The sequence below is a fragment of the Tursiops truncatus genome, chromosome 9 (assembly GCF_011762595.2).
Source record: "Tursiops truncatus isolate mTurTru1 chromosome 9, mTurTru1.mat.Y, whole genome shotgun sequence".
NCBI lineage: Eukaryota > Metazoa > Chordata > Mammalia > Artiodactyla > Delphinidae > Tursiops > Tursiops truncatus.
In genome coordinates, this window is record NC_047042.1 from 24,653,452 (window position 1) to 24,666,944 (window position 13,493).

General features: G+C 35.2%; 1 long non-coding RNA gene across 4 annotated transcripts; it reads right to left on the minus strand.

Annotated features, from left to right (window-relative positions):
• Positions 1-355: 355 nt before the first annotated feature.
• Positions 356-12,996, minus strand: LOC109550755 (uncharacterized). Of its 4 annotated transcripts, XR_004528098.2 has the most exons (5): positions 12,924-12,976; positions 12,211-12,274; positions 8,846-8,967; positions 7,838-8,183; positions 356-1,262 (listed from the first exon to the last, which is right to left on the minus strand). It is a non-coding gene; the product is annotated as an uncharacterized lncRNA (long non-coding RNA). The 4 variants fall into 4 exon arrangements; XR_002177403.3 differs by lacking the exon at positions 12,211-12,274 and having other exon boundaries at positions 12,924-12,996; XR_002177402.3 differs by lacking the exon at positions 7,838-8,183.
• Between the last annotated feature and the right edge of the window lie 497 nt (positions 12,997-13,493).

Below are 13,493 nucleotides of genomic sequence, written 5' to 3' on the forward strand. Positions count from 1 at the left end.
CCCTGAGTTACTTGCATGTCTCTCTCCCTCATTTAGGTCTTGCTCAAACAGCACTCAAAGAGAACTAGCTGACCTGGGCACCACGCCTAAGATATCAGCTCCTTGTACGCCGTTACTCTCTTGCTTTATTCTACTATCTGTACTTTCTTAATAACTCTTTTCAATATCTGATATTGATTTGCATATTTTTGTATTTATTGACTCCTCTAATTATAATATAAGCTCAAGGATAACAAGGATTTGTCTTATAAACAGCTCTATTTCTAACACCTGGACCAGGGCCTCACACTTAGTATATGTTCAGTGAGTGTTTCTGGAAGGAAGGAAGGATAGATTAAAGATTTTAAACTGTTACTTTTCAAAAAAAAAAGTTTATTCAGTGCTTTAAACCAGTTGAGGAGCTGACTTTATCACACACTCAATAAACTGGGCATGCAGTCATCTGCCTTTTAATTAATCTTAAATAACAAACAACACGTTGATTAAATGGTGGATTTGATGATTATGTAGAAATAATCTTGTCAGAATTACATTTTAAAATATTGTAACTGCAGAGAACACATACATCATGTTGTAAAATTACAGTCATAATTGCAGATAACAGACACAGGATTTTTTTAAGTACTTGGGCTTTTTTTCAATGTTCCTATTTTAATAAAGTTGTCTTTGGGATATTAATTCCATAAATACTTGTTGAGAATTGTCCATTACAAGGCATTGGAGACAGAGCAGAGACCCGAGCTGGGTCAAAAATGATATTTTATTCCCCCAGCCATAGTGGTTCATGTTGGCAAGTACCCCAAATTGGCCCTTTTTTGAAAGGCAGAATCTTTTGAAAGGATTTTTTTAAACAGCAGAGGTAGTCCCCTTTCTCTAGCTTCAGAGGTGAGAGTGTTTGAGGACAGAGATGCAGATGGCTGTTTCCACCCCCATCTCGTGAAGAAGTCCATCTATGGTTAAGATAATAAAGATGACTTACAGGAAGAAATAGAAACCAGTGATAGACAGGATCTTACAGGCATTTGTTGCCTGGTTTGAACTGGTCTGACTCTGGAGCTGTCTTGTCTGAGGTTCGGTGGTTTAGCTTTTCTTTCAGTTCTCTGTGCTACCACAATATATGTCCAATCCATTACTTATTATTGGTTAAGTTGTTACAAATTGATTTCTGTCTTTGTAACTAAGAGTTCTGACCAACATTATTCATAACAGAAGACTTATTTTTTGAAAATTCGTTTGCTTGAACCCTTTGACATTTTATGATGCTGTTAAAGAAAATGAAGATAAATTAGTACTTGGAATTTGCCTCAGTGCATTATATGAACAAATTAAAAATAGCACATATCACAAGATACCATTTGGGCTGGGGGTTAAGAGTATTGGGGGGGAGGGGAACTTTATAATTACATATTGAATTTTTTGTTCATTACAATAAATATTCATTATGCTTATATTTTTTAATACAATAAGAAATGTAGAATTATTTAAAAAGTAAAAAATAAAAGCAATGAAGAAACTGTTTACCAATTTAAGGCAATTCAGCCTAGACTGAGAATACTATGGCTGTGTCTATACTACTAAGCCACGTTATGTATATTTTTTAGGCTAAATTTTTGTCTTTAAACTGGGAGTATAATGGCAACATGATTTTGACAATTTTTTGATTGCTGCAGCCACCAGCCATGATAAGGCAACTCCATAAACATAAATCATGTTTCTAAGATCATGTCACAAACTTTATTCAAGTTGTTTTATGTATTACTATACTGTAAGCATTTAACAAATAAAAGATATATAGCCAAAAGAAAAAAATCTTTCCATAAATAGTTGAGAGAGGAAACACAGAACTAGGTTTACACAGATTATTTTGTGTGGAGACAAATTTTGGACCAATATTCTTTAACTGCATTATTATAGGCAAAGAGTGAGGCTGTTAGCCCTGTGGCTCACGTGCTCTGTGGTTTCATAACAACTGACACAGACGCAAGAATTCCTCGGCACTCTGGGTCTAGAGTCTCACAGAAATATGATGTGACTTTCCAGCTGTTGCAATGCATTAACTTCACATAGAAAATACATGATACTTCTCCTCACATCAAGCACTGATGTCACATGTGTGTTACTTAAACTAAGTTCTGATTCAACATTGCTGGGATCCTTTTCATCAAGTAAAAATAATGTATCATAGTGGAAAAGAGCAGGACTTTTGAGTCGTTCAAATCTGGGTGTGAAATCCTGATTCTATTACTTATGAGCCTTGGGATTTAAGCACATTGATTAATTGTTTTAGCATGTTTTCCTAATATGAGAAATAGGTTGCTAATGTCGAACATACAGAGTTTTTGTTAATTTTAATTGTGAAGGGTTTGACACATAGTAGTACCTCAGTAACTTATAGGCATTGTTACCATTACTCTATTCAACATCCAGCTCAGTCACACCAAAATAACATTGTTGAATAAAAGGCTCATAATGAGTAGAGACAGAACTGAGGCAAAGTCTCTTGTAATATTTTTCTATGAGCAATTAATTTAACCTTCACCAAATAGAATTACTATTATTATTGTTGTTATTTTAAGAATACAGTTTGCTCAGACTATTAATGTGCCCTGTGTCAGTTCTAGTAGCAATATGACAGATTCATTATGACTATAATAAAAATCAGCATAAATCCTAAGCTCTCAGAGATGATGTCTATGGTGAAATTATCTGGAACTGCACACACAAAAATATTCATCCTTTCTGGAATTGATCTAAAATGAACTGCCCAAATTTTGCCTATGAGATTTTTTTGAAATTTTATTCCAACGCATAATTTCCCCTACAGCTATAGTTAACCACTGAGAATTTACACGGTTTAAGTATTTTGAGAATATAGCTTTTAAGAATAAGGTGACTTGAAAACAGCAAGACAACAAAAGAAATTGTTTTTTGGAGAACCAGAAAATTGTAACCCAGGTCTCTCTTGTGTGTTTGCTACAATGTCATCCTGATTACATGGGTTATATGATTTTTCAACAGCTGCATTTGCACAGACAACAAAGCCACCAAGTATGATTTCCTTAAAGGTCCAGATAAGGGTGTAGTGTCAATTTTATGAGTGACAGTTGATACTACATGACAGAACAGATAACAGGCCAATAATGGGAAAATAAAAAGTGGCAAAGAGTGGTTCTGTGCCTCCATGGGATCAGGATCAACTTCTGATCCTTTAAATTCAAATATTTCAGTAAGTGTCCTCTATTTTTTATCTCATGATGAGAAAATTAATGGTGATCCATAAACCATCCTGGGAGAGCTTTTGATTCATAAGTTTTACATAGTATTCAGTTCAACAACTATTTATTTACACACTTCAACAAATATTTGTTCATTCTGCACTAGGCCTCTGCATCCCTGAACAGCTCTTCCAGGAATGAACTTGCCCTTTTGCTTCCTCTAATAAACTGAGAGAACTATTTCCACAAGAGTTTTCTGGATAATGGATATCAGCAAAAATATGCATAGAGTATTCAGAATCCCAATATTTTATGGCGATGATACATTAGTATCTTACCTAAAAAGCATATTTTAAAAATGAATCGTACCATGTGATAACTTAGGAAAATACAAGATTAATAGTCTCATCTTCTATAAAAATAATAACAGAAGCAAAATCTAGGCTTGTTCAGGATTTAGGTGTAAATTATGAAAACAAGCTAAAAGGAAATAGAATTAAAGCAAATCTGCATTCTAGCAGTTGCCCACACAAAAACTGAATGTATCAAAAGCCTTAGAAATGATCATCATTTAGTTCCCTGCAATTCTGTTTCAAGGAATTTATTCTAAGTGAGTTATCAACGATAAGTGTATATAAAATTTTATATGCAGAGTTTTTTTTATTTTTAGCTAATGTAAATCTATTTGCAATAAACAAAACCTAGAACTCTAGGTCTAATAATAGAATGACTAAATTTCATTTGTTATAGACAAAAAGTGGGTAATACATTTTCAAAGAACTTTTAGGAGATGAGATAATGCTAATAATGGTATAATGTTAAGTGAAAATTTGATACACTGTGCAGTCCATTGATGAAAAACAAAAGAAAATAAAATATTAATAATTACTTTGGAGTGGTGGACTTAGGATGATTATTCTCTTCCCTTTTTATATTTTTAATTTTTTAAAGTCATATAGTAATTTCATATTTAAATTAAAATAACCATCATAAAACTGAATAATATAAATATATGCCATATATAATATAGGAATATGACTGTATGTCTAGCTTCCTTCCATGTATGGGAGGAAGATGCTCTACATTTCTTTTCTGTCCAGTTCATATTAGCGTTCTTAATCTAATCCATCCAAAAAGAGTTTATTCATAGTAAAACAAATCCAAACAAAAACAACTAAGGTAACTTCCTATAAGTGACCATTAAATGAATGAGATTAATAAGGTTTGCACATGACAGGTTTCACTGAGGAAACTCTAATATACAGCACATATTTTTCTTTCGATTCTCACATATGATTATTTTCTGAAAATAAAGAGATTGACAATGATAGTGTTTAAGGGATAGTTTTTGAATATTAAAATAAAAAAGAACCTTAGGCAGGACAATATTCCCTTTAATGGAAATAACACAAGATTTTGCATGCTGGCTTCCTCATAAACATCCACTTGCCTTCTGGGTAAAATAATGTTTGGTCCTCCAGTTTGAAGCAAGCTATCTTGTTGACAATACAAAACTATGGGAATATAGTATAAAATCTAAATCTTTTCTAAATTTTTATTTTATATTGGAATATAGTTGATTTACAATGTGTTAGTTTCAGGTGTACAGCAAAGTGATTTCAGTTATACATGTAATCTATTCTTTTAAAAATTCTTTTCCCATTTAGGTTATTACAGAATATTTAGCAGAGTTCCTTATGCTATACAGTAGGTCCTTGTTGGTTATCTATTTTAAATATAGTAGTGTATATATGTCAATCCCAAACTCCCAATTGATCCCTCCCCCAAACCTTTCCCCTTTGGTAACCGTAAGTTTGTTTTCTAAGTCTGTGAGTCTGTATCTGTTTTTTAGATAAGTTCATTTGTATCATTTTTTTTAAGATTCTGCATATAAGCAATATCATAGTCTTTCTCTGTCTGACTGACTTTGTATGATAAGCAAGGTAAGATAAGATAGGTCCATCCATGCTGCTGCAAATGGCATAATTTCATTCTTTTTAATGGTTGAGTAATATTCCCTTGTGTATATGTACCACATCTTCTTTATCCATTCCTCTGTCCATGGACATTTAGGTTGCTTCCGTGTTTTGGCTGTTGTAAACAGCGCTGCAATGAACATTGTGGTGCATGTATAATTTCGAAGTATGGTTTTCTCCACATATTGGCCCAGGAGTGGGATTGCTGGATCATATGGTAGCTCTAATTTCTAGTTTTTTAAGGAAACTTCATCCTGCTCTCCATAATGGCTGTACCAATTTACATTTCCACCGACAGTGTAGGAGGGTTCCGTTTTAACCACATCCTCTCCAGCATTTATTGTTTGTAGACATTTTGATGATGGCCATTCTGACCAGTGTGAGGTGACATCTCATTGTTAGTTTGACTTGCATTTCTCTAGTAATTAGCAATGTTGAGCTTCTTTTCATATGATTTTGGAACATCTGTAAGTCTTCTTTGGAGAAATGTGTATTTAGGTCTTCTGCCTATATTTTGATTGGGTTGCGGGTTTTTTGATATTGATATGTTTTGGACATTAATCCCTTATCATTGGCATCGTTTGAAAATATTTTCTCCCATTTTTTGGGCTGTCTTTTCATTTTGTAAACCCATGCACCTATGGTCAATTAATCTATGACAAAGGAGGCAAGACTCTACAATGAAGAAAAGCTGTCTCTTCAATAAGTGGTGCTAGGAAAACTGGACAGCTACATGTATAAGAATGAAATTAGAACATTCTTTAACACCATACACAAAAATAAACTCAAAATGGATTAAAGAACTAAATATAAGACCTGATTCTATAAAACTCTTAGAGGAAAACATAGGAAGAACACTCTTTGACATAAATTGAAGCAGTATCTTTTTTGATCAGTCTCCTAGAGTAATGGAAGTAAAAACAAACAAATGAGACCTAATTAAAGTCAAAAGCTTTTGCACAGTAAAATTTAAGTCTTTTCTGTTTAAAATATCTTCCCTTACTCTGAGAGTCTATTCTGTCCAGTTGTTTACACACTAACCAGATCTTCATTCACCATATAATGACCGATTTATATTTATTCATTTATAAACACATTGTACTGATGGCATATTTAAACCTTATTTATTTTTTTAATTGAGGTAAACTTGGTATATGACATTATGTAAGTTTCCGGTGCTGACGTTATGATTCGACATCTGTGTTTATTACAAAGTGATCATCACCAAAAGTCTACTTACCATACATCACCATACACTCGAGTCCCCTAACTCATTTTTAAAGGGAACTTCAAGACCAATGCCATCTTTTGATAGTTTAATATATGATACAACATAAGTGATAGATATTATAGAATTTTACCAGTTAATGGTCTACATTAAAAAATAAGACAATAGGGTATTACCAGGTGTGTGTGTGTGTGTGTGTGTGTGTGTTTCCTACTCTCATAATAAACATGAATTTCTGCCATTAGTATCTAATTTCCTTTAACCTGCTATGAGGTAATAAAGACAATAACACCTATAAATGTAGCTTTTATTATGAAAATAAGTAATGGGTTATTTGGGGGGGACTGCAATAATATAGAAAAGTGGGAAAATAAGAATCGGGGATGGGAAAAAAAATGAAAGGTAAAAATGAGTCATCCATCAGGAGACTATTAAGATAATATGACTAGCTTCCAGAAATTCAAACATAGCATAGTAGAAAAAAAAGAGCAAGCTTGATTCCAGTTCATACTCTATCCCTTCCTAACAGTTTGGATGTGGGAAAAATAATAGCTACCCTTCAGTGAGGAGTTACCCTCTCAGGTGCCATAAATTTATTTTTCCTAATCATCAAAAATAGTTGAAAGAAATTATCAGTGCCTGGCATAGAGTAGGTACTTAATAAATATTTAAAACTAATAATAATAAATACTTAGGTAGGTTAGAATAGAAAGTCTCATGTGACGCAAAAATATCAATTTCACCTGCCAAGTCAAACATGACGAACGTGTTTTACACAAATGTGTTTAAAATAGTCAGTAACATTTTAATGTTCTCTTCAGCTCTAAAAATTGTCTTTCTTGTGGAATTTTCTGGGCTTGAGCAGTTCTAGTAACATTATTATGGCCTGTCCACATTTCACTTTCTCCCCAGGTTGAGAGGATGTGATTACACCTCTCTCTCAACCATAGATTTCCTTTGCACTTGGTCATTTTATAAATTCTCCATCTTCACAACTCTCACAACTACTTTTTACAATATAGTTCTTATACCACAGCTTAGAAACAGGAAAACAGGATCAAGTATAAACTGACCACTGAAACAATTTTCATTATTAAAAACCCAACATTTATTGGAAATTATCTGTGTTACCAAAGATAGCCACAAAGATGATACTCATACTAGCCACAGCAGGTTGAAAGGCCTTTCTTTGGTGTTGCACATTTTCTCATATGTATGGTCCACAGAAGCAGAAAAGCCCATATTTTATCTTTAAACCTATAGGTAAGATGTATTTTCAAATTTTATCTATAGCTTTAAAGGGAGAGAAGTTTCTATTTTGATGCCTCTATTTTGATGCCTCTATTTTGTTTCACATTATCAAAACTGTTGACAGGACAGCTTCCACTGTCATGCTTGTTATTCTGGTCCTGGCTTACCTGCAGTCTTCCAACTTTTCTCACTCAGTGATACCAATTTGCTGTTCTTATGGAAGTGTTGTTTTTCCAGCACAAAATACAGCCACCCTCTGATAGGCTTGATGTGACCATTATTTCTCCAACCTGCTCTTGCGGGAAGCTCCACAGAGGCGGCTTTTATATGGCTCTTCAGATTTCTTATAAGCAGTATTTACATTCATATACAGTGATATTCCTCATGTTTTCCTTCCATGTGACTTTTGCTCAATGCTCTTCATTTTCTTGGTATATTTGATCATACCAAATTTTTCACAGCTTCCCTCAAGTGTCTTTTTTACCATTATAGTCATGGGCTACCAAATCCAGCCTGGAGAATAGGTCAGCCAATATGAAACAAAGGATCATTGATTCTGAAACGTAAATCTAGGACTGTAGAGAAAGCTCTGGTTATATCAATAAATCTCTTCCCAATAAATAATTTATTCCTACTTGATTGATGAGGAAATTGACATGCAGAAATGTTAAGAAATGAGTCTACACTTACTCGAAAAGCAGAAGCAGCACCATGAGCCATTGCCAGAACTTAACTGATTTTAAAGGCTCTGCTGTTGGTAATCAGCAACTACCACATGACATTCTTGCTTTCTTACACCTGATCCTAAGTCTGGGGCAGTTGCTACTGGATCACAGCACCTTTTCCAGCTGAATCTGAACTTAACCTCTTCATCTTTCCCAAAAGAAATTTGCACACAGGCACTAGCAGTTGGCTTTAGTTAGCACTCAAACACAAAGCTATTTTCTGTCGCAAAGTTAGAATACATTTAGGTCTTTGTTTACTTATCTGCAGAATGGGAACTTTGGACTAGAAAATCTCTGAAGGTTTTGCCACACTGACATTTATATGAAGATCACCAATCTATATATTCCCAGGAAATACATAATTTAGGAATTCCTGGGTATTTTCCATTGAAAATATATTTGGAATTCAGTATGTTTACAGTAGAAAAGTAGTATTACCCATGAACTTACATTCATTTTGCAACCTTCAAATATTTTTCCTCAGGGTGGAAATTTCTCATGCTTGATCACAGCTCAAAGATAATTTAGTCCTGGAAAATACACCATATCTTTATTCATCTAGAAGTCCTACCCTGTATGTGAAGAAAAAGAAAAAAAAAATGAGGAGCCCCACACAGTTGAAATATTCCATGTGTCTGGTCTTTACTGAGGCATATTCTCCTGAGAATAACCATTTGAAATATGTTTTACAAATTGAATTTTTAATGGACTATATGTAGTATGAGGTCAGGAGAAATTCTTTGGTTATTTCTTTGAAGTTTAATGTTTTAAAAATAATGCCAATACAGATTTAGGAATCTTTCAAAATTACATAACTGTGGTTTAGTCTTGCTTTTTAACCTAGAGGTATACTCTTTTTTCCCTCTTGAAAGACACCAGCAAAGCACTGCCGTGAGAAGTCTCTCCCTTTCCCACCCCCTTGCCTTATGGCCAAAATTACACTCACATCTGTCCAGAGTGGAGGAAGTCCCAGCCACCACGTGCCAGTCTTTGTGCTTTCAGCCTGCAGCCCAGGAAATTACTACCTGTGTGGGCAGATCCTCAGTGCTTAACTGTGAGGTCCCACTAAACTGAGGACTCAGCAAGAATAAAGAGGGGGGAGCAGAGGATGGGGGCAAGGTAGAGGGGGGAGAGAGAGAGAGAAGAGGAAAGAAGGAAATCTCTGCCTCTTCCACCAAGATACTCAACATCTTTTAGGGTTTCATAGCCAGAGTTACACACAAAGCAGAGTAGAGAGCCAGAAATGTGTGTTCCCTTATAAGTGGAAACTAAACAAAACATATAGAACACCCTTAATGACGTTTAAGAATATTTTTATAATAATAAAAATAATACATTCACCAAGTGAAAACTCTGTGCCAGAGTATACTCATTTACTCATCGCCTCAACTCTATTTACTACAGATTATTATCTCTGTTTTATAGATGAAGAAATTGAGGCACAGAGAAGCTGAATAAATTGTCCAAAGGTCTGGGACTTAAGTAGTGGTGCTGGGATTTGACCCATGAGTCTCCGACTCCCACAAACTGGAACACTGACCTGTGCTGTCCCATCACTAGATTTATGCATAAGACCTATGCGTCTTTCTTAGAACCTTCATAGCACCCCAGATAATATAGTGTTGTAAATACTTTTTTAGTTCTTAAGAGGAAGAGAATATGTGGGGGGGGAATCTGTTCCTTTGGGGGACGATCATTTCCACACAGTCTTCAACCCGTAGCAAATGCTATTTTAGAAATTCCCTATGTCATTCTCTCCTCTGTGACACCCCAAGAATACCCCCTCTATAACCCAATGGGGTGCCACAAAACTCAGTCAGCCTCTTTCATTCTGTCACTCTTTTACACACCTAATCAGATGATTTACTATAGTATGTGGCAGGGCAGTGATACAGAATCTGGAAATTCTCTTCCTTAAGGGCCCTGCAATGCTCAACATCCCAGAGTGTATTGATGGCTGTGTTCCATGGGAATGAGAGCTACACATATACAGATAACACTTAGTCACTGCATGTCATTGTTAGTGCTATCCCTAGAAAACATCCCTTCCAATTTAGTGTTCCGTTAGACATAACAAAATTCTTTGAGGAATGTAAAGGCAATATTGTGTGGTAATCCAAGTTGGCATTAATATATTTAATATATGCTCAACTTAAAGAGGCAGGATATATAAATAAGAGGTTTTCTCATTTTGCATATGCAGCACTTAATGTTTTAACTCTAGTTTAAATATCTGAACAGTCAGCAAGAAACAGTAGCCTCAGAGGTGTCTATAAGACTGAATTTGTCTATCTCAATCATCTTTGAGTTTCTCTTCCTCCCTTCCCTGCACTGGAAGTGATCACACAGAGGATGGTGGCCTATCTTCCAGGGCAAGAGTAGAGAGAATGCCTATATTAACAGAGTTTGAATGAGATAGTTCAAGAGCCCATCCTGTTATTATCATTTATGATTCTGGGATATTGTACTGTATTGCTATATTAGGAATAAAGAAAAGCATATAAATCTTAATTATGAGTTCCAAATTATTTAGAATATCATTTAAACCTAAACCAATTTCCATATGAGGGGTGGTAAATTGAATTAGGTTTAAAAAAAATATTCTGGCTAGATTCCCTGCAGCTAATCTATATGGTTATGCCATGTGGTTGGGAACAGGAAACACCTGTCTGTCTGCTTGCTAGCACTCACTTAACGTGATCCCTGGCAAAACAGTTTTTTCAGCCCCAGTCCAATTCACCAGAGGTCATTTCAATTTGGACTGTTTCAACTTGTATTACAAACCATCGGTGTTTAACAATTTTCAAGCACTTTCTGGATATGAATCATTATATAGTCACCAGAGGTCTTTAAACTATTGTCCTGAGGTCCTCTGAAAGAGATCATTTGCAAATTTCAAATTCATTGGGATTTCAATACATAAAATACCTTATTTTTACATTCTTATTGTCAGAGAGAGACTATATCTCACCTTGCAAAATGAAATGTGTACTTCTAGTTCTCTGTTTTTAAAAAGCATAATAAATAAAATCTATTGGAAGAGTTTCAAATGTCAGTGCAATATATTTGCCTTCGGGCATTTAGTTTCTTTTTTACTTTTTACAGTGCTTGAGAACAGAATCCTCATATTTAATATCCCACTCAAGTTCTGGCTTTGAATTTTGCAATGCAAAGTTTGACAGTTACCACCAATACAGATGCTTCAGATATGCTAACAATTTCAGCTCTGGGAATGAATATCTAGACTTTTTTTTTTTTTTTTTTTTAACATTTCCATGGTTTCACAGTTGGCAGTCTGCCTAGGTTGACCAAGAAAACAATGAGTTTGGGCAATTGCTTTACCATTTCCTCTGGCTGTGAGTATACTCATTTCCAAAAGAAGGGTATTAGAATAAATAGACTAGACTTGTTTTTTCTCCAACTTGGAAGGGTTAAGAGGCAAATACTGACTGACAGAGAGCAAATTGCAGAATATATGTTATAAAAAACGATCCACAATTATTGTGCTATTTAGTCAGTCATCCTGTAGAACTATGTGGTTGCTTAGCAGAGAGAGCTGTTTTCCCTGATGTAACTATTCTCTTCTCCTGTGCACCCGACAAAACTATCTGATAACCCAAGTAAATACTATGTAGGTCTGGCTCCGAGTTATTATGACACTATGTTCCTTACCCCTTAAATTATAAACTGCCCTATATCATGTTTTACAACCTGTTTGGTTACAAAGTCAGTATGACAAACAGCAACATAACAGCATGCGTCTTCAGTGAAAACAAAAATAAATTTTACACATAGATTAAAATTTGGCAGCCTACCTGTGAATGGTTTATGGTCCATCAACTTGCCTTTGTACACAGGTGAAGCACTAACTGATTAAACCTGGATCAAGTAGTCAGGCAATAAGGCAAAAACCAAGACCAATGGTTGATGAGGTAGGTAGAATTAGAAAAGGTGGCAGATTGCCACCACTTTGTAAAACCACCTAGCCCCATGCCATCCCCACCCCCCAGAACCTAAATAATTTTTTGAGCAGTCAACTGTTCCAATAACGAGGTTAGTCCATGGAAAAAGGGGAGTTGGAGGGTACCAGCCAAGATTTGTCAAAAACAGTTGGCAGTCATGAGTTCTCTGGGCAAAAGTCATGCCTATACATGTAGAAATAGGCAGCCATACGTCAACAGTTTTTCAGGAATCTGTCTCTCTCAATGGAGATGTCTCTCCAGACCCAGGGAATTCTCTGCCAGCTCTAAATTTATTGCATAGTTTTAGGAAATATATTACACTTTGGGAGTCATATCATTACCACGGGAACTGTAATTCAGACCAAAGATAGCTCAGGAGAACAAGAGCAAGGCTTTTTCCTTATGTCAAGTATTTACCAGTTCCTACATGGAAATATCTCAAGATTGAAACAAATTTTAAACTACATCATGCTTCATTATTCCAATCTAGAAATAAAAAGGGGAGCTGTAGGACAATAATATAATCCCTTATTATATAAAAACCAAAATGGAGGCCAAGGACCTACCTTTTCTTCCAAGCCAATGACCCACACAGATCTTAGCAAAACTCATAAAAGTCCATTTACTGAAATACTTAAGCTGTAAGTGAAGTTTCCTTGTCAGGATGACACAGCACATTGTAGCCAATCAGCAATGACCTAAGTAAACTGCTTGTCCAAACCAATGAGAATTAAGCTCTATGAACTTCCTCTTTTATGCTCCATAAGCCTTACTGTAACCCTGAAACAAACTTCTTACCACTTTTGGTGCTGAAGCCTCCTTTTTCAAGAACAATTTGTTTCTCACCCAGTAAAATGTCCATATCAAGTAAAACCCTGAATTTTCTTTTGACACCATTTACACATAAAAATCTTAATTTGAGGAAAAGAAGGGGGAAAAGTGAGAAAGAGCGAGGAAGACAACACATTTTATAGGACAATTTGGATGAGATAAAAATAAAATCTCGACTCTGATTCGTCTCCAGTCAGCCTGAACAACTTGAGCCATCTCCCTGACCAGCTTTAGTGAGATTCTCCTGCTGTTTAACCTTCTCCAACCACAGGATAATTATGAAGACACAGAAACAGTTAGCTTAT